Genomic DNA, 27,095 nt, shown 5'->3' on the forward strand with positions numbered 1-27,095 from the left:
TTTTATTGGTTGACAAATATACAACCATAGATATTTAAATCACACAAGTCAGCAGCCTGTCACTGGTAGCCAAATGCAATTCTTAACTGATATTAAAATCTATTCTTGCAGTAGACACTCCCTTGGTTTCCAAGTTTCCAGTTAGCTTGATCTGAACTTGTCACACTTTACAATGCAGATGAATACACTAACATTCTTCATTTTTGTCACTGAAATAAACATTTGACCATGAGAACGTTACTGCACATTTCAAGGAACATAATTCTAATGAAACCATAATAAATATTTTTACTCTGAGGATTATTCTTGTTTTATCAGGTGACTACTTCAGAGATAAAGAATATTACCCCTCAAAAAAACCTTTAAATTACTTAATTTTTTTTTTTAATTAATCAGAACAAGTAATCATTTTTCAAAGCCACAAAATGGGTAAGACCTAACTATCTGGTGTGAGTTTCACAGAGTTTTCAATTTTGTAGGCAGCCAAAAAGAGATGAAGGTGGCAATCGTTATTCACTGATTCACTGAGACCTCTACAAATAGCTTCACTAGCAGTGGAGTGGAAATTAAAAAAGGAAGAATGTGAGGGATTCTTTGGGGATATTAACTACCTTTTTGGAACCCAAGTAATGTCTAGAGCATAATTCTAAGAGTACTGGTAGGTGTAACATGGAAAACACTTTAAAAAATATACCACAGAACCACTTACCTGGGGACCTACCAGGTAAGTTTGTTTTATTCATGTCTTATGGATAAGAGATAAATGGAAGCCATTCTTTGCTTTTAATAATTCCTCTTTCCTTTCTCCATTCAAAGAAAAATTTTAAAAAATAGAGGAAAAAGAAGGCGATCATCTGAATTCCTTAAAAATTGAGGTTACAGCATTGCCTAAGATTAAGCGTATGTAATCTTCAATATTATAAAGTTAAAAGTATGTGGTCAAAATATTTTTGTTTTTGTTTTTTTAAAGAAAGTGAGGTTTTAAGAGATTTCCCCATGCTTTCCTAGTTAAAAGAGCTTATTAAAAACCTATGCTTTTTTCTGCACTTTCCCCCTTAAAATTGTATTATTTCGCTTAAGAAGTCTTAGCTCAATTCAATTACTTGGCATTGTTTCTTTGAAGGTGTCATCGTCCATGTGAAAAAAACAAGTTGCCCATGTTGACCAAGTACCTGAGATGCTTCAGATGGTTTGCTTTTTCTTCTTGGCTACAACATCTAGGCTCAGCAAAACTGTCTTAGTCAAGGGCACAAGTAAAAATATTTTTAATTGATCACCATTCCAGAAAAGTCAGCCAATAAAGCCTTTTTAGGATAGCTCTTCCCGGGCTGATAAGTCACTCATTGACAATCTTAAGCAACGGCAGACTTCACTTAAAAAATACACTGTAGTTCTTAGCCAAAGGAACAAAAGTCACAAGTGGTTCCAGCATTCTCATCTTTCTTTCCTCCTAGTTGAAGATTTTCACTTTAGGACTTCTGATTCTGCTACTATTGTAAGTGCTTCTTCTTCCCTTCCAATCACCATTCTCTCATCTTTTTATTTTCATAGCCATTATCCTTCCAAATCCTGTTTCTGAATGACATCATTCTTGAGTTCTTTGACACTTACCTAGATACTTAAGTGTAATATCTCAAACGTGTTTTGCATCTTGGAGTATAATGAGATTTCATGTTCATTATCTTATTTCTGAGGAGGCAGGTCAGGCAGGGAGAATCATAAATACAAGTTCTGACACTGAGGATCAGACAGCTACTTATAACTCAGCCAGTATCACATATATGCTAAGTGACAGAGCCAAGACTAGCATCCAGTCTTCAACCCCTCGTCCAGTTCTTCATTCACTCTGCTGTGCTTCTACACTCACTTTTGAAATGGGTACTTTTGCCCCATCAACTAGGAAGGTGACTGAAGTGACTCATGGGAGACAGAATTCTCTCCCAGTCAGACATGTCTCCAAATTGAATTATTAACATTGCTGAAGGTTTAAGAAGTTACTAAGGTACAGAAAAATGTTATTTTGAAATAAACAATTTATATTATGTTACTCTTGACAATTAGGTCATTTACCAAAACTATAATATTCAATGCCATTCATGCAAATCTAACACAAAGCCATTCTTAAAAGCTGAACAAATGGCAAATGTTTCCAGAGGTATCCCTGGCCTGAATTATGTGGTTACCTTAGGGAATTTTATGAATCCAGGTACAGGATGTCATAACAATGTCTGCTTGGGTCAGAGAGCTTCTGCTCCTAGATTTACAGGACATTTGGCTTGTATTCTTTGTTCCTCTATCTCATCAGTTATTTCTAAGGAGACCTATATTGCCACAGTCTTGAAAAATGGTCTTCAGGGTTAGGGAAGGATGAAGATTGGTGGCAAAAATCCAGTTTTTCTCCTCTGTTCTTCCAATTCCTACTTAATTTTAGCTCTGTCTGTAGCCATGAGAATCAGCCTAGCATAAACACAAAAATAAGGTTGAGTAAGCACACCCAGAGCCTAAATAAATTAAACCAAACTTTGTAGGTGAGGGTATAAGTAGCTGGAAGCTTAAAAATCATGTATACCTGTATTTTCTCTTGATTATTTTTCTGTTTTTGCTTAGCCATCTTTGTTGGAGAGATATTCTGAGTTTATTTATTAGAGAAAAAAATGTTAAAACTTCTCTCACATTAGGAAGTAATTTGCTGGGACTTCCTTGGCGGTCCAATGGGACTTCTAATGCAGGGGGTGGGGGGTTCAATCTCTGATTGGGGAACTAAGATCCCACGTACTGTGTGGTGTGGCCAAATAAATAAATGCCATTAAAAAAAAAAAAAAAAACAAACGGTTAAGACGGTAATTTTAAAAAAAAGAAGTAATTTGCTAAGTCAATGATCCATTCAATAAGTACCCACTGAGAGCTTATTTTGAGAGACACTGTGGTAAGTACTGGGGATAGAATATGAACCAGACAAGTATGGTCTTGCCTTGATGAAGCTTACCGTCAATGGAAGTGTACAAAAGTAAAAATAAAAATTAAACATAATAAGGGCTGCAACAGTGAGAATATAGAATTCTATGAGAAAAATTAGAACAAAACATTCCTGTGGGCATAGCTAAGATTAAATACAATCCACTGTATATCTGGTTTAACTCAATTCAAACTTCCTCCTACTCTTAAGAAATTATATAGAAATAAAAATAAATAAGGGTGATATTATTATAAGGATAACCTTGAGCTTGCTATAACATAGAGAAAAATGTAGATCATTCTTAAATTTGAATCCATTAATAATTTTTGTATTCTATTAATTGCAATGTAGTGTCTTCTAATACTATGTGACATCCTCTTTCTAAATATGAAGAGATTATTTTGAACATTAGAGTAAAATAAAAAGACATGCTCTTTTATGCTAATAATTTTTTTGTCACAGTAGGACTCCATCTTCCTTGACTTGTGTCTTGAAGTGGCTGCACTTATGGGTGTAAGTCCATGTGAAAATAAAGTCACCAAAATCCATTAATATGGTAGGAGATGGGCAGCTACAGCTAATGTTCATCTATACTTTTAATGAAGAAATTATAAATTATTTATTACTTTTAATAAAGAAATTATATTATTCTACAAGATGGTCAGTGCTTTAGTGTGGTCATACAAATATATCACATTTTCAAATTGCTCACCCAAATTCACTGCTAAGAACGTTTGCCTGATAACCTGATACTGATTTTAATAAAAAAAATAATAATGAACTGGAGCACATTACAAATTACTTTTCTTAACTCAGCAAATTTACATAGAGTTTCTACGAGAAATAACCAAGAAACCTTGGCAAGATTCTATACTGATTTTACAGTGTCATTCCAGGGAAAGAACTTGCTGTAGTAGAACCCCTAAATCTCCACTGCCAAAATCTTAGCTCTGAGTTGATGATTTGAAAAACAATACCACCACCACCCAAACTGAATGAACATGAACATCTATTTCTGTTTATGAATATGTACTGCTATCATATTGTTTAGGAAATATTTTCCACAAGAACTTTATTCCTATCATCAGGACAGCATAACTAGGACATGTGATAATAAATGCTCCAAGATTAGCCAGCTGTAATTTGAATTTTAGTCTTGAGTCAGGCCAGAGCTATTTTGGTACTAATTTAATAAAGAAATACCTTGTTGAAGGTTTACTTCTTCCTTGTCTTTTTAACAGTATACATATCCACTTGATCAATGATGCAAATCTAACTACAGGAGATCCATGGAACTGACAGGAATCATGGTACTCCAATCCATAGAATCTGAGTAAATGTTTGCCAAACTCAGATTTACATCAGTCTAAAATAAATACCTTCTAGTTTCTCTATCTAGTCGTGTTTCCTAAAGGGCTACCAAGTTTGACAGCTGCTATAGTTATAGCTATAGGCAATCCTATTTTAGAGCTGATAGTACAAAAAAACCCAAAAAACAAAAAACCACCGCACACACACACACACACACAATTTTTTTAATGTTCACATTTCCCAAGAGAGTAGTTGTCAGCTATCCAGGGAATGTGTCTATGTGGGCCAAACCACAGAGAAATATTCTTATCTAGTGTATATTTATTTTACTATTTGCCATATTATAAATATAATCCAAATTTCCCTTTCTTCATGAAATGTTAATACATGTGTTCTAATCTGAAGCTGGAAATCTGTGTCATACCACTGCTCTTAAAAGAATAGCAAAATAAAAAATTTCATATTATATCCAGATATTTTTACTTAATACATTTAAAAAATCTACATTTATATAACTAGCCTCAAATAATAATTAAATTATGCATAATATTAAAAAATAGAAAAGTGGCCTTAGTCTTTAAATACATTTCAAAAAGAAAGAAAATATTCTTATTCATGAATTAAGTAATATACTTTCTGTGAATGTTTTCATTGAGTATATGGTATATAGTACATGCTTGAAAAAGATTTTTGAATTTATTGAAAGAACAAATTAAGTATCTAATTGTATACATATATCTAATCACATTAGCATAATGTTAACTGTGGTATTCTAAACATTCATATATCCAGTCCAATATAAAACCCTTTTTCACTAATTCACTTAAAAACTGTACTTTCAAAACAATAAAAAATAATCATACTTATTTTTTAAAGTTTCTTGCTGTCTTCTCTTTTAAAAAAATAACAGTTTCTAATTAAAATTTGACTTTTTAATAATTTGTAGCTTAAGGAATTTGAGCACACATATTTGCTTTCCTTTCCTGTGGCACCCCACTTAAAATGATAGTAAAACAATAACAACAGAAACAACAACAACAATAAAGAATACACTCATAACAGTGAAAGAAATAGAAGGAGAATTTAACAAGAACAACAAAAAGTAGATGAGGAGAACTAATTTTCTGGCAGTTGGGCAGCCTAGATACTCTAACATAACTTGCCCTGAAAATAACTAAAAATGCTGGATACAATGTACACAGCATCAGTTGAATTTGTGGGTATGCTATAAAGAGGTAAGGATTATTTAAGCAAAAACTTGGTTTTACCTTGAAGATATTTGTCAAACCCAGGTAATCTTGAGCTATAGTTTTCAAAATTTCACAAATCATGGGAAACATGAAGTAAACCCTAGAGCCAAGCCAATATGGAACTCTTACAGATGATTTTTCTACATAAGCTAGAGAGGACATGGTGCCATATTCTTGATTTGAATATAAGTGAATGTTATCTCCTACAATCTCTTACTTTCCCACCCTCACCCTACCCTTCCAACTTCCACCACCACCTACACCTTTTCTGCTAATGATAAAAAGAAAAACGTCCTGAAGTGAAATTTGGTGCTGGCAGAGGAATAAAAATTAACTCACTTAAGAATTCATAAATACAAATAGTTTGTCAGTGAATTTTACAAATCAATGCTATACTAGCTGGAATACCTAAAGAATTTTAGGTCATGAGCTTATTTTGAAGTGGTCTAAGATCAGTAGTAAGTACAGGCACTGGCAGAAACAACTTTTCTGAGGGACACCAGTCTTAAACCAAGGCCTTAAGGAAATACAGGCTAAACTTCAAAGAAACATGAACTCATACTCAAAAATCACCAAACATGTAGGAAACCAAGCACCATGAAGGAAAGCCAGCAGAATTAACAAATAGCAGAATCAGACAAAAATAGGAACAAAGAACAATGGCAACAATGAGAAAATAATAATGAACATAGCAGATATTAATCCAGCTACGTCAATAATCACTTTGAATGCCTAAATGCACCAATCAAAAAATAAGACATTGGGTTTCCCTAGTGGCACAGTGGTTAAGAATCTGCCTGCCAGTGCAGGGGACACAGGTTCGAACCCTGATCCGCGAAGATCCCACGTGCCACGGAGCAACTAAGCCCATGAGCCGCAACTACTGAGCCTGCGCTCCAGAGCCCGCGAGCCACAGCTCCTGAAGCCTGGGCGCCTGGAGCCCGTGCTCTGCAACAAGAGAAGCCACTGCAATGAGAAGCCTGCGCACCTCAACGAAGAGTAGCCCCTGCTCACCACAACTAGAAAAAGCCCGCGCACAGCAACAAAGACCTAACGCAGCCAAAAATAAATAAGATAAATAATAATAAAATTCTTTTAAAAAGTATACGTTAAAAAAAAAAAGATAGACGTTGTCAGAGTGGATCTAAAAACAAGATCCAATTATATGCTGTCTACAAGAAAACCACTTTTAATATAAACACAAATATAGATTAAAAGTAAATAGATGGAGAAAAGTATACCACACTAACACTAATCAAAAGAAAGCAAGAGTAGCTATATTAATTTCAGACAGAGCAGAACTCAGCAACATCATCAATCAGTTGGATATAGTTAACATCTAAAGATTACTTCATCCAACAACAAAATACACATTCTTCTCAAGTTCATATGGAACATTCACCAAGATAGATGATATTCTGGGCCATAAAATACACCTTAACAAATTTAAAAGGATAGAAATCATTCAATGTCTGCTCTTAGACCACAATGGGATTAAACTAGAAATCAATGACGGAAAGACATTTGGGAAAGATACTGTATTTGAGAAAAGCCCAAAATACATGGAGATGACACAACACACTTCTAAATAACACGTGGTTAAAGAAGAAATCTCAAGAGAAATTTTAAAATATTTTAAACAAAATGAAAATTAAAATCCAACTTATCAAAATGTGTTGGGATGCAGAAAAAGTAGTGCTTGGGGGAATATTTATAGCATCAAATAAATATATTAGAAAAGAAGAAAGATTTAAAAATCAATCACGTAAGTTTCCAATTCAGGAGACTAGGAAAAAAAAAAGAGCAAATTAAATCCAAAGTAAGCAGAAGACAAGAAACAATAAGAATTAGAGCACAAATCAATAAAATTGAAAATAAGAAATCAACAGAGAATATCAATGAAACCAAAATTTATTTCTTTAAAAAGATTAATAAAATTGATAAGCCTCTATCCAGACTAAAAGAGAGAGGACACATATTATTATTATCAAAAGTGAAAGAGGGAACATCACTATGGATTGCATAGACATTAACAGGATAGTAAAGGAATACTATGGACAACCCTATTCCCACAAATTAGAAAACTTATATAAAATGGACCAATTCATTGAAAGACACAATTTGCCAAAATTCACACAGGGAGAAATAGACTATCTGAATAGATTTATATCTATTAAAGAAAATGAATCAATAATTAATAACCCTCAGAAACAGAAAGCACCTGGCCCAGATGGGTTCACTGGTAAATTCTACTAAACATTTAAGGAAGAAATTATACCAATTCTCTACTATCTCTTTCAGAGGATAAAAGCTAAGGAAATACTTGCTTCCTAACTCATTTTATGAGGCTAGCATTACCTTAATTTCAAAACAAGACAAAGACATCATAAGAAAAGAAAACTAAAGACCACTATTTCTCATGAACATAGATGTAAAAATCCTCAACAAAATATTAACTATTTGAATCTAACAATGCATAAAAAGAATTATACACCACAACCAAGTGGGATTTATCCCAGGTATGTGAGGCTGGTTCAACATTTGAAAAGCAATTAATATAATCCATCACATCAACAGATCAAAAAAGAAAAATCACATGATCATATCAATAGTTGCATAAAAAGAATTTCACAAAATTTAACACCCCTTTATGATAAAAACTGTCAGTAAGCTAGGAATATAGGGAGTGAACATCTTCAACTTAATAAATAATCTACCAAAAAACCTACAGCTAATATCACACTTAATGGTGAGAAACTCATAGCATTCCTACTAACATCAGACAAGGATGTCCCCTCTCAGTCCTCCTTTTCAACACTGTACTGGACTGTCTAACTAATGCATAAGACAAGGGAAAAAAAGATACAGAGATTGAGAAGGAAGAAATAAATGTCTGTTTGCAGATGACATGATCATCTATGCAGAAAATCTGAAAGAACTGACCAAAAACTCCTGGAGCTAATAAGCAATTATAGCAAAGTTGCAGCTTATAAGGTTAATATACAAGTCAGTCATTTTCATATGCCAGCAATGAACAAGTGGAATCTGAAATTAAAAACATAATACCATTTACATTAGCACCCAAGGATGAAATATTTGGGTACAAATCTAACTAAAGATGTACAAGATCTATGTGAGGAAAACTATAAAACTCTGATGAATGGAATCAAAGAGTAACTAAATAAATGGAGAGATATTCCATATTCATGGATATTCCATATTTATGGAAGACTCAATATTATCAACATGTCAGTTCTTCCCAACTTGATCTATAGATTTAATGCAATCCCAGTCAAAACCCCAGTAAGTTATTTTGTGGATATCAACAAACTGATCCTAAAATTTATATGGAGAGGCAAAAGACCCAGAATAGCCAACATAGTATTGAAGACGAAGAACAAAGTTGGAGGACTAACACTACTCAATTTCAAGAGTTACTATAAAGCTACAGTATTCAAGACAGTGTAGTATCAGTGAGAGAATAAACAGATCAATGAAACAGACTGGAGAACCCATTAATAGACCCATACAGATTTGATCTTTGACAAGAAGCAAAGGCTGTACAAGGAGAAAAGATAGTCTCTTCAACAAATGGTGCCAGAACAACTGGACTTCTGGGTGTGCAAAAAAAAGAATCTAAACACAGACCTTACACCTTTAACAAAAATTAACCGAAAATGGGTCACATACCTAGGTATAAATCACAAAACTATGAAAATCCTAGAAGATAACATGGGAGAAAACCTGGATGACCTTGGGCTGGCAATGACTTCAGATACAACATGAAAGGCACAATCCATGAAAGAAAGAATTGATAAGCTGGACTTCATTAAAATTAAAAACTTCTGCTACGCGAAAACAATGTTAAGAGAATGAGAAGACAAACTACAGACTGGTAGAAAATATTTGTAAAAGACACAGCTGATAAAGGACTGTTATACAAAATATACAAATAACATTTTAAAACTCAACCATGAGAAAATAAATGACCTGACTAAAAAATGGGCCAAAGATCTGAACAGACACCTCACCAAAGAAGGCACACAAATGTAAAATAAGCATATAAAAAGATGCTCCACATCATGTGCCATCAGGGAAATGAAAATTAAAACAATAATGAGATACCACTGCATACCTATGAGAATGGCTAGAATGGTCAGTGTTCAAATCTGAAACACCGACAACACCAAACGCTGGCAAGGATGTGAAGCGACAGGGACTCTAGAACATTGTCGGTAGGAATGCAAAATGGTACAGCCACTCTGGAAGACAACTTGGCAGTTTCCTACGAAACTAAACATATTCTTACCATATGATCCGCCAGTTACACTTCTTGGTATTTACTCCCCAAAGCTGAAAACTTATATCCACACGAATACCTGCACACATATGTGCATAGCAGCTTATTCATAATTTCTAAGACTTGGAAGCAACCAAGATGACCTTCAGCAGGTGAATGGGTACATTCAAGCAATGGATTATTACTCAGTACTAAATAGAAATGAGCTATCAAGCCACGAAAAGACTTGAACCTTAAAAACCTATGACTAAGTGAAAGAAGCCCATCTGAAAAGGCTACATACTATGTCATTTCAATTATACTGCATTCTGGAAAAGGCAAAAATTACGGAAATTTAAAAGGATCAGTGGTTGCCATGAGTTGAGGGAGGGGGAAGGATGAATAAACAGCACAAAGGATTTTTAGGGCACTGAAAGTATTCTGTGTGATAACATGATACATGTCATTATACATTTGTCCAAACCCATAGAATGTACAAAACCAAGAGGCAACCATGATGTAAACTATAGACTTTGGGTCATTATGATATGTTAATATAGATTCATCAATTGTGACAACTGTACTAGTCTGGTGAAGGATGATGTTGGTGATGAGGGAGGCTGTACATGTATGGGGCCAAGAGTATACGGGAAATCTCTATAGCTTCCGCTCAGTTTTGCTGTGAACCTAAAACATTATTATAAAAAATTTTTTTTAAAATATTAGCCTTAGGGAAATAAATGTTTTAGATTAAAAATAAAAACAAGTAGCAGGACACAAAATTAGAACTTACAAGTAGCTGCCTCTTTGGAGCAGAACTGTGGGTAGAAAGACATGTGGATTAGAAAACTGCTGTTTTTCATTATAAGTCCTCCTGTACTAGGTGATCTTTTTCCTATTAAAATGAACCACCTGCATCTGAATCGATAAATGGATAAATAAATAACACAAAACTAATACAAAAGGACTCTTGTACAGAGCTCTTATCATTCACGTGACTAGTGGCTGCCCAGCCTTCTCTTACATCCTCCACTTGACACTATTTTTACTTCTTTGTCCATATATGCTATCCCATATCATGAGGTATAATGATATCTCTCCTCCTTTGCAGCAAGAGAGTCTAAATAAATCCCAGAGCTGAACTGCAGGAAGTTTCTTCAACAGCTTATAAAATATTCTGTAATCACCACTACACGTGAGCTGAGATGCATGTCAGTCATGGAGGAGGAACAGAAAGAGGCAACTGAGAATCGCTGGGATCATTCAAGCTGATCATTCAAGCTAATTTATAGCCAAATGTATTCTCTTCCTCCTACAGTTAAAAGAAGAAAAAAGCAAAGTTCCAGTCTCGTCTTCCTATTGCTAGTTGTAATTCAGTCGTCCCTCCAATTTGCTTTCCAAGAGACTTCTCCCAATACATAACAACCCAGGAACATGGAAACCCCAAATCACACCTTTCTAAAACTATCCCATGTTGACGAACAAACAGTACAGTAGAGAACTGTATTGAAGGGATGATTAATATCCCAGTTTTGATTTTTCTATATTTTGTTTAGTAACTCACCACGTTTTCCCATGTCCTGTCTTTACTATGTATTTTCTAAAGCTTTACTTTATCAGAACTGAATGAATCTTGCATTTCATATCATCTTCAAAGCTATGCAAAGAGAGAAGAGAGAATAATTTCACAGACTAGGTTTCCCAAAAAGAACAGATCAGTAAGAAATCATTGCCAATCTCATGATGAGATATATTTATAGGTTTGGAGTACTTAATATACATTAGCACAATACAATCACTGAGATGACAAAAATAACCACAAACACATCAGAATCCGTGTTTCACCTCACTGGACCTGCAGATGCTTTCCATTCTCATGCAAAGAGCAGAGTTTTCACAGAGCAGTTTACCTAAATCTGAATCGTAAATAGGGAAAAAATTATGTATTTGCCCCAAATCTCTCAGGCATTTTAACGTGCCTACATGTATGGAGCGTGGGGTGCCCTTGCACATATGCGCAGATGAAGTTAATATACCCACATACATGGCATGGACACTGGTTTTCGTGCTGTTCCTCCAACACACCACGTGTCCTGCAAGCTTGCGGCTCTTCATTTACTGTTCCTCTACCTGCCACGCTCTCCCGCAGTTCGCAACACGGTTCACTCCGGCCACAACTTCACGCTTTGCTCAAATGTCACTTTCTTAGTGAGGTGTCCCCAGATTACCAAATCTGAAATCACAGCTCCTCCATCCCAGCAACTCTGAACACTTCTTCCCTGTTTTATTTTCCTCCAGAACACTTAATACCTTCTATTGTATCTATAATATACGTATTTCTTTTGTTCTCTAACATCCATATGCCTTGCACACTGAGATGCTCAAAAAGCATTTTTTTGAATGCTTGAATGAATTTGAAGACGATGCAAATGATGTCAGCTTGGTATCCTGATAAACTTTTTAAGGTGTCAGTTCTCCACTATAAACATGCATTTCCTTTTACATCTCAGTAAAACTATATATTCTTTCCAATGCCCAAATGTTGTTTTGATTTTTTTTTTGCTCAAGAGATTTCTTAGCTTCCCCCATTTTCAATTGCTGTATCTCACCGGCCTTCTAGTCTGTCTTCATCCAGTGTTTATTTGACATTTCCTAGTTTACTGAGGACTACCTCAACAAAGAGGGGTTTTCCAAGCAAAAAAATTCCCACAAAGAAAAAAAATCAACCCTGCTACAGGAAAGAAGAGAAATTGCTGCAGGAGGTCATGTAAACAAAGTGAAAAATATCTGGGAATTATAGGCAAGTGGTCCACCCAGAAGGAGAGAGAAATTGGACTGCCCAAGGAACCCCTTGCTCCCATTCCTCAGATGAGATGTCTCTGGCAGGGGTCCCATCTACCCCCTCTCAATGGGCAATAATTTTCCAGGACAGCCATTTGGACACGTGGCTACTTTCCAGTCACTTGAGAAGTTCTCCAGCAACTGTGTCCTAAGATGTCTACAGCGTAGGTATGATTTCAGAAGATGAATCTGCCTGAATGATTTCTTGCCTGGACTTGGCTGGGACTTTTTTCCATCTATTCTAATTTTTTTCAGTCTACATTTTTATGAGTATTGAATAATAAGAGTATTTTAGTTTAGATGTCTCTAGTAGCTGAGATCAAGTCTTAGACAAAAGACTTCTAAGGCTGAAATATATAGAGAGAAGAGTTCAGGATGACATCATGTTGTATGCACACCAGAAGTGACCACAAATAACCTACAATAACCTTTAAAATTAGTTTTTTCCTGACTTCATAAAACAATATTTTATTTGGCAGGCATATATTGGCAAGCTCTTTCAAAAGCTCTATTTGTTTTCTGTATCCAGGAAGACACAACCAGTGTTTTCACATAGGTTTCCTTCTATGCTGTGGTTTTGCCATTTTCTGCTTCTTATGAGTGGCTGCTGCAGAATATTTTTCTTTGAGACATTTATTAAGAGTAACAAGGGTATGAATGAAAAACCATCCGTATAACAATACAGGGTGGGTTTCTGCTTCCACATGCAATGCTGACCAAATCCAAAGGACAGAAGTTGAATATATCAACAGTGATACAGTTGCTTTACTCTGAGGTTATATAATAACATGCAGCTGGATAAAAATATATTATAGTACACTGAAGGGAATCAGTCCATGTGTCCTTTGATGTGTTAATTAAACCCAAGGTTAGAAAGAGAAATGTTGCATCATAACCTAGTTTAAAAAAAAAAAGTTATAAAATTATCCAAGCCAAACTGAGGTATAACAGAGAACAGGAAAACAATTTCAAAGTTATCTCATAGGTATGCCAATTGTTCCCCTTTAAAAAAAAAATGTTCCTATTACAAAATAAAAGTGATATTTTTTCTAAATATTTTAACATATTATAAAATCCTTCTGAATCTGATTAATTTCATATTACTCAGGTTTCTGAATTAATTCACATCACAGTTTTTCAAACTTCTACTATTTCCTAGAAGACAAAGATGATTATGTATAAATCCTTTCAAATATAATAAAAGCAAAATTTAAATTTCCCAAATAAACAGCACTTCTAGAATAAGTCACTATATTTCATTTTCTTCTTTTGGTTCCTATTAATCTTTTACTGTCACACAGGCAAAAGAGGAAGGTTCCAATAATTAACCTTGTGCTGTTGACCTAACCAGAATTAACTGGCTACGCAACAATTTAGTTGTCCATATAAAAACAGGAAGAGAGATTTCCCCAAGTAACCCTTATTCACCATGAGAAAAACAGCTGGTGCTCTCTCTTTCCATATAAGCCTGTGAAGCATGGATGAAAGGATGTATATTTCTGATATCCTCTCTTGTAAATGGGTGGTTTTTTCAGTGGAAATATGCCAACATTCAGTTCCTGAGAAGCAGGGGCCCAAAAAATTCTGGTCAAAATATTTAGAAGTATATCTTTATAAGAGGAGGTCTGTGAAAATGAACCAAGTTTCCTCACCAGTGTTACATGAATGATCACTGCAAGATAATAGTGGAAACCTATACCTTTTCCTCCTACGAAAGGAGGGAAAGATTAATTAAAAAACATTGCCCTCCAACAACAAAAATCAAAGTTTTAGTACCAGACTTCTTTGTGTCCTGTTTTCCAGTAGTTCTGCTACATTTCCCACAGTACACTGCTGGGATTTTCTATTTTTTATTTTCGCTACGCATGCTCACACATCTGTTGCACATGTGTGATCAACCGACTAGATTTTTGAGCCAAATGTCCTGTTAAATGGACAGAGTGGGCAGAACGTTCCTTTGAGAGTTAGATTCTGCCTCTGGTGGATTGCCTCCAAATGCAATGGTGTAATAAAGAAAAGAAATCTGCTCATTTGAATTGCATTGAAATGAACTGTGTCCTCTCCTAAAATACCATATGGTAATGATCCCTGGAGGTATGGCACATAACACCTAGGTCTGGCAGACTCCAGTGGAAGGCTGTAAACGTCCCTGCGTAGTCAGACTGTGAAAGGCAAGATAGTTGACAAGAAGCATGCAGGGTGAAACAAGAATCCTATCTGATGTCCCTCAACCAACTTGAAAGAGAGGAGATTGAACAAAGAAATCCTAGCAAGCTGTCCCGGAGAAATCCTTCTCCCACTAAAAAGCAGTTCTTGGATCTCACCTCCAGTAAAGTGAAACCGTATGGAAAGAAAGCTGTTTCACCTGAGCGGTAGCCAGAGTTTCTTTGCAACAAATTATCTCAATAAGACTCAAGCGTATGTCTGCAAAGCAAAAGGCCGTCTTCATAATCAAACCTCCACCAGAGCTAAGAGCAGATGGGTCCAGTAACCAGAGGCGCTGAGAGTCCTGCCGCTACTCTGACTATAGCACTCTCAGTGAACATGATCCTACAGTGGGTAGTCGCTGGTGACCTACACGCCATTCTGTGAATCCTCTCAAGGGACACCCCCCGCCCCACACACACACCAGTCCTTTTTAGGGGGGAGAAATTCAGGTAACTCTGGTGGTGAGGTACTGACATGTCTGTATGCCAGACAATAGAAAAGAATAGCCTATTTTATCCCCTATGGCAATAAGGTACTGCTATAGAAATTCAAGTATGGGTTTTAACCACAATAAAACCCCAGTAGCCATTGGTAGTTGTAAAATTTTCATCTACGTCATCAGTTCAATTCTGGCCTTTCATTTTTCTTGAAAACAGACAAATCTGCCACTAATTTAGTCCCTAATCAAATATGTTTCTAGAAATAATGCAGGAAATTACCTCAAGACATGAAGTTATTCCTGCCTGAATTTTTTTCTATTCTAATAATTTGATCATAATGGTGTATGTCTGCTAATGGGGTGAAAGAATTCCTAAAACTTCAGTTTCTTTTCAATCATCACCTTTTCTTTTTCTAGAAGCTTTGACAACTGAAGTCCATCCATATACCCAAATTTAAACAATGGATTCATTATACTTGTTCTTAACTTTCCTGAAATTTTGTTTTATTTTTCATGTCAAATGTGACTTTGTGTTTTGATTTCTACAATTCCCTTGTGATAATTTTGAGGAAGCTCAGTTATGATTAATTATAAAACACAGATATTGAGTAATGGGATAATAGTAGCTAGAACATATTGGGCAGTTTTATCTTAAACAAATTAGTAGGAAATTAGTTAATAGTCACTCATTTAATCTTAAACATAATCCAGCAAGATAGGTATTATTATTCTCCCTGTATTTTACAGATGAGGAAACTGAGGCTTGTCAGGATTTTGTAACATGCCTTCGGGCAAAAGCTGACAATTTGGCTGAGGTGTAACCCTATCTTGTGTTTCCAGAGCAGCGTTCTGAAATGACTATTATACCCATCATGTTAGAAGGGTTTTTGGTTTTGGTTTGTTTTCGAAATTCAGACTCTAGAACTGGCATTTCAGACATGTCTTCTCTACGTTCTAAGATCATCAAAGGGGAAAATTCGATTTACCTCCATAATCTCATGGTATTTTTAGGAACCATCATGTAACTAAATATTTTTCCTACCTCAAATATGAATCTTTTCCATGACTTAAGTATTAATCCATTGTGTCTAAATTCTGCCTCTAATAACATTATCTGAAAAGCTTAACTTTCTCTTCAATCTTTTCTTTCGTAGAAAAAAACCACGTTTCTTTAATCTTACCACAAAAGTCATCTTTTTTCCCTACTTTCTAAAGCAAGGTACTTTGCCAAAAGTAGAGAGTAAAAATACACAAATAGATTTGATTTTAAGATACTTTGAAAGAACTACGTGTGTTTAATTGAAGTCCTCCTGTCTATAAGGTTTTCCTCTCCTTGTGTCAATTTTACTTGAGGACCTCTATGAATACTGGGATCACAAAAAATGGCTCTTGGAAATTGTGCAGCAGGCAGCTGACATTTCCAGTGATATCCATATTTCAGAATAATCCTCCTAATAGCAACACAGATGTTTCTTTTTTTCATTAACTGTAGTATCTTCCAATTTAATACTGAAACACCAAATAAATGTCAGCTCTTCTTTGTTGTTGATAAAGACATTGGATTCTGAAGCAGTACTCACATTCATATATTACAACCCTGTTTATTGTTTCAACAGAGGAGTTCTGAGTGCAAAGTGTGTGGGAAGAATATTTATCTTATTTTTACAGATCAGAAAGCTGATGCATAGAGATTAAATTATATTTACGAGGTCAATGAAAATATCAACAGAACTGTAATGAGCCCAACCTGCATTCCACAAAAGTCTAAAAATAAAGTGGATTTTCAAGTCATATGTAACTAGCATTTTGAAACATATTATAAAATTAAACAATTCATATGTTCATGCCTTTCATTTCAGCCTTAATTTAGGCTATCAACATTTTATCAGATTCACAGGAAATTCCCAGCACAGTTTGCCAATTGATCTAAAAGCATAAAGTCCAAAGGAGTCATATACATATATATATATTTTTTTTAATTTAGAGGATGTATTTCTATAAAATGCATAGTATCATCTGTGCCCAGTAAATGTAAAAGTACTACATTTGCTTTTAGGTGGGGACAAGACTGCAGAAATACAAGTTCTCACACTTCTTAGCTCAATTCTAAAAGCAACTTTCTGGCCATTTTAATAACGCTACTAATTGTCCTGGATGTAAATTTGGGTGCAGCTATATTTCTTTTTGGATGTTTTGTATCTTTCTTGTAATCCAATTTATAACGATTCCCATAGGGAAGTGATTTGTTCTTGTGGACACACATAAATAATCTCTATCTCTTGCTGATTTTAAGTAAAATTGTTAGCTAGGTTTTAGTGAAAACAAATAGCAGTCTCCACCTATTAGCATAACCAAGAATTTGAGAAATAAGCTCCTAATCAGATATATAAGCATGGTCTGATAATATTCTTGAAAATTATTCCTGAAATTTCACATTTGAAATAAAATTAAGAAATTAACCAGGGGCGGGGGGGGGGGGGGAGGGAAGGAAGGAAGAGAGAGGGAGAGAAAAAGGGAGAGAGAGAGAGAGAGAGAGAGACAGAAGCAAAGAAGCCCAAAATAAGGATTTTGCAGACTAACCTCAGACAGGTGCCTCAGAGACTTTTTAGTCCAACTGCTGTTTCTCCAGTTAGCATACGATGTGCTGTGTATGAAAACACTCATATATAAACAGGAATTTGAGCTCGGCAACACTTCTACTTACTTTCTCTTCCTCTCCCCTCCCTTCCCAATGTCCTTTTACTTCCTAATCTGCCAAATCAAATGCTAAATCAGGAGCAATCGCCTACAATTAGCCTTTTCAATTAAAATGTAGAGTTCAAAGTTGACTCCAGAGTGAGTAATTGCTTTTGAAAACCACAACCAGCAGGCAGCTGCCAGATTATTACAACAGTTTACTTAACCTCAAAACATCTGATCAATTTTATTATCTCAGCAGAAGAGAGATATCCTGGAGAGTAGGGTCTAAAATATACTACTCATCCTAGATGTCTGAGAGAAAATAAAAATTCCTCAACACTATAAATATCCTTTTGCCATCACCTTGCTGAGAAAACAAACTCAGATCACACTTTCTTCATTCGAAAGTCAACAGAAACTAAGAAATTGAAGGCGAAAGCATCATGATATCAGCTGGGGCAAAAGTGTGGGGAAGGGGGCCAGGAACAGACAATTTACAAAATTACAAGGTTTAAAAACATTCAAACATCCGGCTCATGATGTTTGGGGTTTTTAATCATCCAGAAAGGAGACAAAGAGAGGGCTGCCAACCTCACCAAAACAAAGAATATCACGTGTCAAGAATCCTGACTTGGCTGTCTCCACACTGCCAACCTTACTTTTCTGAACTCTTCTCTGAGGCCCCAGGGACGAAGAGGATTGAAATCCCTGTGTGATACAAATGGCCTGGGCAGCCCTCAGAGCTCCTGCTTCCACCCAGCAAGGCCAGGGCACAGAAAACATACAACCTTCCGGGCCTCCACCCCTGGGGATTTCTCCAGCCCCTTCTTCCTGATCCTTCTATCCCCATCTTGCCAGGCCTTTCCCACAGACCTTTGGATTTCATCTCCTCACTGCTTCTGCAAGCCCACTGGCACCTACCACACTGAACAGGTGGTCTTGATCATTTCACCTTCCCCAGCAGCTTTGTTGTGACGACTGAGTGGTTATTACATGTAAAGTGCTTAGAACCGGCCTGGCACACAGCAAGTGCTATGTAAGTTTTAGCCTTTTGTTTTTATAATTCACTCCGGATGCAATCTTGACTTTTCTTTGGCTCTGGACCTGGCCTGTTGGGCAGTTCTACCCACTCTCAGGCCCAGCTCCTGGAACATCTCCTCAGATAGTCTGGATGGAGGGTTCAAACAGCTAGTTACCTGGGCTGTTTTGGTGTCCTTACTTAGGAGTCATGTTATAAGAAAGCTTTGACACAATCATATATCTCTCATCTTCCTAGCAATTTAACCACCTTGAACAATGACCCCTAATTATAGTTATTTCCAAAATATACCATCATTCCCAGCCACAAAGGGGTAGATAGATACCACTAATTCCCATCACTACATTTGAGGAATATTAGTATTGCATCTTTTCTGCCCATTCTAGGAACTGTCAACTTGAAAGAAAAACAACATTCAAAGAACAAGTCAATTTAGGAAATGTTCATGGGAAATAAACCACTCATTTCTACAAAAAGGCTCTTCAGTATCTGAAAAATCATGAAAGCACTGTCTAAATACTTATTCTTTCTTTGAGTTTTATTTTCTGATGATTGTCTTTTATGTCTATTCCCCAATCCCATTTCACTTTTCCTTCTAGAACCATGCTAACATATTTGACAGCCTTGAACTCCTAGGAATTCTTGTGTAATAATGTTTTGTGTATGTTCTAATATAAAGTGCATTGATTTATAACCTAATAATCTATAAAGGTTATTGGTTTGTAAAAATTTTCATTCAATCTGTTTATTACTTTTATTCATTCAACCCAGTGTTCTTACAGTATCTTCATGTTATTTTGTGTACATCTAGTTTGTTGCTTTTAATTACTGCAGACTACTCTAGAGTGTGTGCCCAAGTCATTTTTACCTAACCATTCAATTCTTGCCATTAATTAACAACAAAAATATTAACATCCAATACTTAATCTCACCTTTGATCAACATGATCTAAAGTCACAGTGATTCTGCTAATTCATTTTTTTCCCTCCAATCTTAAGAGTTTTCCACCTGAATTAGAGACAAATGATCTCTTTCACTTTCTAGTAAAGATACACTCAGAGAAATTAGCATTTTTTTCTTTTGAAATCTGATTGTTGGCAACCAACATATTTTGTAGATAAAAGTAAATATCTTTCACAGACACAGAGCAATATAAAACACAGACATCTTAAAAGCCCTGTGGAAACAGGCCATGAATAAAAAGTAAATAGTTAGCCAGCCACGCTTTCAGCATCTATTGCGTTTTAAACACAAAAACGTAGGAAATGCACAAGATCCCAAAGATGATATTCAAATTCCTGCACTACAGCACTATTTGATATAATGCAATAGGGGAAACAATTTAAATGTCTATCAATAGGAAACTAGAGTCTAAATAAAATATGGGATTTTACACAACTGTAAAAAAAAATGAAGTAATTCTGTAAGTACTGACACAGGAACATCTTAAAAATACATTGTTAGTGAAAACAGCAGTCCACAGAAGAGTATTTTTCATATGATTCCATTTTTGTTTAGAAAAAAAAAGGCAAAAGAAATATCCATGTATAAAAATGTGTGTGTATATATATATATATATATATATATATATATATATATATATATATATATATATATACAGGATTGCATGTGCTACAAAGTATCTGGAAAGATTCAAATTGCTCCAGAGGGATAGCGAAACCTAAGAGAAGGAAAAAAAATTTACCTTTTAATTTCTGTCCTTCAGTATCAGTATTTACGTATTTTTCGGTTGTTTACAAGTATGTATTAATTTCATACTAAATTTTTCTAAATATAAATAAAACAAAAATATAACAAATGAACCTGGCTTTTGAGGAAGGTTGGATATTGGTTTTGTTCACATAGGGCGTAATGCAAGAGCCGGCCCGGTGACAGCATCATCCAGGCAAGCAGAAGCAGACGGAAGAAAGAAACCAAGGAGCATAACACGAAGTTACCCCTACCCCAACTCACTTATTAGACGGCAATGCAGAATCAAAGTAACTTACTGTTTCCACATTGACACATCACTTGCCAAGCTGTAGGTTTCTGGTTTTTTTTAAAAATTGTAATGGAAAAGAAAAAGAAAATTCTCAATTTAAATAGAAGTAACAATTTTCAGTGAACTAGAGAAGTTTAGGGAAGTTTATTTTGTGGCCAGTGATGCTGACAGTAAGGTAAGAAAAAAAAAGATCTGTTAGAGATGCACTTCAAATAGTTAAGATGCTAAGACATTAAAATATATTTGAAATAATATATATGTGCTTCTTTCTCCTTGATGAAGATTATGTAAATTCTAGTTTAAAATATATTTTACCAATAAAAGGCTAATGCCTCAACCTTTCATAAATATTTTGCTTTTGAACTTTTGATGTTTTAATGGTCAGTGCTTCAAAATAGATTATAATATTTTAAAACGTTTTTCTCCAAATATTCAAATATTAAAAGTCCAATCCAAAACAGAACTTGGAGACTTAATGTCAAAATTATGGGAAAAAAATAAGAAAATTTTAATGGAAAAAATAGAGTTAAATGCAGAACCACCCACAATAGAAAGAGAATGAATGTGCTTTTATCTCTGAAAAATACCCATTTTTAATTTTCCTAAGACAGACTGGCAGGTTCTTTTAAAAATTTAAGAATGAAACATTTGATTTTGATACTATGTAATCAAACCAGTTGTCCAGTGGAATAGTTTATCTTAAATGTCTGGGAAAGCTATAACATACAGGGAGATTATGGAATTATATCCATGGCAAATAAAACAATAGTAACAACAGACTAACAACACTTGGTGAAACATACTCCATGTAGAACCAAGATGTTTTACACTGATAACCACGAATAAGTGATCTGGATTCTATTTCTGCCAGTCATTTAAAATTTGGAATTCTTTACATATACAAATAACATTAATGTTACATACTATATGCTACATTAATTTTTTAGAAGAAAATTTTCTTCGCTTATCAAAATAGTCCATAAGATTTTAATGAGAAAAACATTTTTAAAAGTATGAAATAAATTCTAGGTATTTGCCCTTGAATCTTGCTTTCTTGCTGGCTTACCAGAAGTAAGGCAACAACTGAAAGGCAATATTTATGATGTTATACTCCCTCTAGTGGGCATTTTTTAAAGGGACAGTTCAGCAACCTCCCTACACACGCCAGTGCATTCTGAGTTTTAGGATTCTGATCCTCAGTGGGAAGGGTCTTTGCAGATTACTTAGTCAACCGTTCCTGTGATACAGGAACCTCAAAGGCAGCCAGATCATGTCTGATCAAAGTTTCACTCCCTCAGGAAAGCTACTGTTTCTATCTTGGGATAACTATTGTTAGCAAGTTATGTTTATATCAAAGCAAATTCCATTCTTCGTATCATGCACTTTTGGACCTCTTGAAGAAACTGGGAAGAGTTTATTCCCTTTTCCATTTTGCCCACCCTAAAGTGAATTTATAAAATATCTCATCCTAAGAGTAGCCACTGAACAAGTGAAAAACAGTAGCATTAAGAAGCTATTTTAAAAATATATTGTCTCAGGAGGGGGTAACAAAATAAGAATGCCCTATTAATAATCCATGAAATTACAAATATACAATCATTGCTTTATTTGCCATTATATAATACCGTTGCCCATCATATCCAAAACTGAGTGTTGTACCAAATAACAAAGAGTTTATGGAGACAAATATGCCCAAAAAATGTTTGTTAATTTGAATTTAAAAAAAAATGATCCTTTCACTTTGTATGAAACTACTTAATTAATTTATACGTGGTGGAAGAACTAGTGCAACTGATTATCTTTTGCCAGTCTACAGTAGTAGAGGAGCCCTGTGTGAAGCCTAAAAGACCTCAAGGGTCTTACTGCCCAAAGGGTGAAGCAAAAACATCTGAACACTTAGTCTCAGTAAAGGGACAAGGTATACCTACCTTACATACCCTCAGATTCATCTCCCCGATTTAGAAGGCTTCATACTGAAATTCCCACCATTGCGTTAACGCCCCTTGAGCAGAAAATCCTCCTGCCCTTTGCTCCTTTGTGCTAGCACAGAACGTACAACTCAGTAGATGCTTAAGCCATGCTCACTACTGATGAAGATAAAGGCCCAGGTTTAATGCTTGGCTTCACCAATACTTACAAATTCTCATTTATACCATTTGACAGATTAACTTGCCTTTCTGATTATCTGCTGCTGATAGAGGTGTTTTGGTGGTAAGAAGGAGTGAGGAAAGGTGTGGAGATCAATGAGACTTAGGACAGGTCTTATACTGTGTCATGGTGAGGGAAACCCTGGAGACAGGGCACTATCGATGTAGGATGGAAGAGGCATATTTAAAGAAAGAGACAGGAACATGCAAGACACATACTTATCTAGCCCAGATCCATTAACCCACAGAAAAGGAAGTTCAGCCCTTTTCAGAAGCAAAGCGCCACCTTCCCCAGAGGAGAATTACAGGACTTTTTCTACTATAATAATTTTAATTGTATCTACCACCCTAGGTCTTGGTGTTGGGGGGAAGCATGGCTTTGGAAAATCATTACACAATTGGGTGAGGGGGCAGGTGGGAGGCAGAGGAGAGGTATGGGGATACGGGCAACTGGAGAGCAGTGGATTTCTTTGTAGATTAGAGTACATGGGCACACGATGATGTTTGTACACGTGAACAACAATATAGGCACATCAAGCAACCTAAGGCAACATTTCTCACAGCCTGGCCTTCGATGTCACCTGCAGCACATGTGCACAATTTTTACAAAACACAATTTCCACGATGCAACCCAAGGCCTACCCAATCTGAATTTCTAGGGATGCTGCATGATACGCAACATAATTAACAGTATCTCCACATGATTTTCAGTATAGATATGAAAGTGTAAGAATCAGCATCAGGGACTAAAAAAACTTCTTCACAGGTCCTTATAAAGGAATGGGGGTGGAGGTAGGTAGGCTCTAAAATTCAACCCTTTCAAGTCCCTTAGAAATTGCCTTTTGAAGGGCAACGTGACATCTCCTGATTCAATTTCCCTTCTGGGAAAGGTATTTGGTTTCTTTGAATAAGCACTAAATTACATAGTTGTCTAACATTTAGAGGCCATATTGAAAAATATCTATCTTTAAATTCTAGGACCACCTTGAGCTCGGAGAAATTATACTCTGAGAATCCCAGAGCAAAACTGAGACGAGAAAACCACAGCTTTATATCCTACTTTTGGCTAAACCAGAGAAAGTGCCAATAAATTGAAAAGCTGGATTTATTCACTCACCCATATATTGAGCAGCTACTATATATAATGTGTTATGTTTAATGACATGAATACCAAGATGATGAGTGACATTAGTCTGATCCTAACTAATGAGAGTTTGTTAAACTTCCAGAAAATAGCATCAGGAAAATGTATAAACTTAATGTGAAAAAGTTTTCAGTAGATATTTTACTTTCAGGTTGATACTTTAAAATGTATTAAGAATTCTAGTTAAGTGTACGTATAAGTGCCTGTCAATGATACCATACAGATCACAACAGGTTCTTACTGTGCCATAATCTCATGGAAAAGTTTATGCAGCATCACTCTCAGTGGGCTGCAAAACAGTTCAGCAGTTTTGTGGTTCAAAAGCAACAGAAAAGGGCTTCCCTGGTGGCGCAGTGGTTGAGAATCTGCCTGCCAATGCAGGGGACACGGGTTCGAGCCCTGGTCTGGGAGGATCCCACATGCCGCGGAGCAACTGGGCCCGTGAGCCACAACTACTGAGCCTGCGCGTCTGGAGCCTGTGCTCTGCAACAAGAGAGGCCGCGACAGTGAGAGGCCTGCGCACCGCGATGAAGAGTGGCCCCCGCTCGCCGCAACTAGAGAAAGCCCTCGCACAGAAACGAGGACCCAAAACAGCCAGAAAGAAATAAATTAATTAATTAATTAAAAAAAAAAAGAAAAACAAAACAAAACAAAACAAAACAAAAGCAACAGAAAAAAAGAAATCTTCTATGGTGCAGAGATTATAGGAATCTTGGGAAAAATAAAAGTAAGGTTTTTTGTTTGTTTTTTGCTGCCTTCTACCTTTTGTTAGCTCTTTCAACCATAGGTTTCCTATTTGCAGCTCCACACTGTAGGAGCACAGTTCTTCAACCACGACCTTCTCTCTCTTCTATGGAGGGGTAGGAGTGGGTTAAAACAATGATTCTCAAGACAGGGGAAAGAAAAGGAGGAGAAGAAAGCAGGAAGAAACTTGCACTGTTCCAAAAATTATGTTTTAGTACAATTTTTATCTTGAAAAAATATGCTTTTTCATAACAAAAATGTCAGAGAACAAACTTCAAAGGAAACTTCTTTGCCAGTATACTAGTTTTTCATTGTTGTTGTAATAAATTACCACAAACTTGGTGGCTTAAAACAACACAAACTTATTATCTTACAGTTTCATAGGATGGAACTCTAACACAGAGCTCCCTGGTCTAAAATCAAGGTGTCAGCAGGGCTGCATTTCTAGAGGCAAATCTGTTTCCTAGTCTTTTCCAGCTTCTAAAGGATACCCACATGCCTTGGTTTGTGGCCCCTTCTTCTGTTCAAAGCCAGCAATGTTGCACCACTCTGATCACTCTTCCATAGTCACACCTCCGAAGCTCCTCCTGGCCTCTGTCTCCACTTTTAAGGACCACTGTCATTATTGGACCCACCTATTTAATCCAGGGTCATCTATTTAAGGTCAGCTGATAAGCAGTCTTAGTTTCATCTTCAATCCTAATCCTCCTCTGCCATGTAATGTAATATGTTTACAGGTTATGGGGATTAGGATATGAACATCTTTGGGGGGCCATTATTCTGCCCAACTACAACCGGTGAGGATAGTCAAAACATGGTCACTACTAACCATAGAAGAGGCGCCCCTTTAAAGGGAGATACAAAATGCACATCAAAAAAGTGTTGGAGCATGAAATATATAAGTTCATTAGATGTGGACCGGGTTAGGAAGGCTGGGCAACACTGGCTTAGTAGTAATATTCACTGTTCAGGAGGTGGTTTGATTGGGTGGAGAAGGCAAATACATTTATGTCGGTGCCTAGATTTTAGCCTAACAACTAAAATACTCTCAAAGTGAAAATAAATAACATAACTTCAGATATTTCTCAGTCCAGGAGTTGGTATTTGAAGGAAAATGAAACCTCTAAAGTTTGTCAGCCAGTAGTTAGGGAAGATAGTCCTTTTCCTTAAATATGATACCATTGGAAGTACACCTATGCCACCAGTGGGGCGTTGTGCAAAATTACAGAGAAAGCAATTTTATACCTTTTGTTTGGGTTGTTTCTTTCACTTTTCTGATGGTTATTGACCCATCTTTCTTCATTTTCTCCTCCGACCAGAATATGAATTTCTCAGATAGGCATCACAGATGAATGCCAGTGGTCCTAAACGTCAGTGCCTACAGAAGCCAGGCAATAAAGAAAAGGAGGCAGAGTGTGATACGTTAAGGAGTAATGGGGCTTATGGAAAATTAGAGTGTGCACCACATCTAAAAAGGGTACTTACTCCTCAGGTTGAGATCACTTGATTTGCAAGAAAAAGACCCCTCATTGCTAGATAGCTGCATTTTTATAATGAAATTTTCCAATTTTCAAACAGAGGCAATTATTTCATATTTTAGTAGAAACATGAAAAAACATATCTGTGGGTTAAATCCAGCTGCAGAGCTTCCAGTGTGTAAACTCTGGCTAATTTTCTAGTCTTCATAAAGCTATATGCTACAAAATGTCGCTCAACATAAAGGGTAAACATAATACTGTGCTCACTTGCTTGTGAGAGAGAAAGAACATACTCATGTACTGAGTAAAGGGTTGGACTATCCTGCTTTAAAATATGACTTGAGTTAATATTTTCAAACATTTTTCCATTTTATTTTTATAATTTTATATGAATCATAAAGGCCTTTAAATAAACTTCCTTTAGTACCAAAGCATAAATTAAGTCCTTTCAAAAACCAATTTTGATGTGGGACAGGGGTGGTAGGAAATATTTGGTTTGTGATTATCACACTAAGATCATTCTGGTCATTGCTGAGAGCCTGAATATCACGCAATGTTTATAATAATCAAATGCTGAA

General features: G+C 35.9%; 1 long non-coding RNA gene across 4 annotated transcripts in view; it reads right to left on the reverse strand.

Annotated features, from left to right (window-relative positions):
• LOC132371545 (uncharacterized) overlaps positions 1-27,095 on the reverse strand; it is a 79,731-nt gene that overhangs the window by 37,487 nt on the left and 15,149 nt on the right. For 3 of the 4 annotated variants that reach the window (XR_009504875.1, XR_009504874.1, XR_009504871.1), the window contains exon 1: positions 17,865-17,970. The exons of the other annotated variant lie outside the window; for it this stretch is intronic. This is a non-coding gene — a long non-coding RNA (uncharacterized LOC132371545). Of the gene's footprint in view, positions 1-17,864; positions 17,971-27,095 lie in introns of those variants that run through there. 4 annotated transcript variants of the gene reach the window in all.

The sequence above is a fragment of the Balaenoptera ricei genome, chromosome 9, assembly GCF_028023285.1.
Source record: "Balaenoptera ricei isolate mBalRic1 chromosome 9, mBalRic1.hap2, whole genome shotgun sequence".
In the NCBI taxonomy this organism is placed as follows: Eukaryota; Metazoa; Chordata; class Mammalia; order Artiodactyla; family Balaenopteridae; genus Balaenoptera; species Balaenoptera ricei.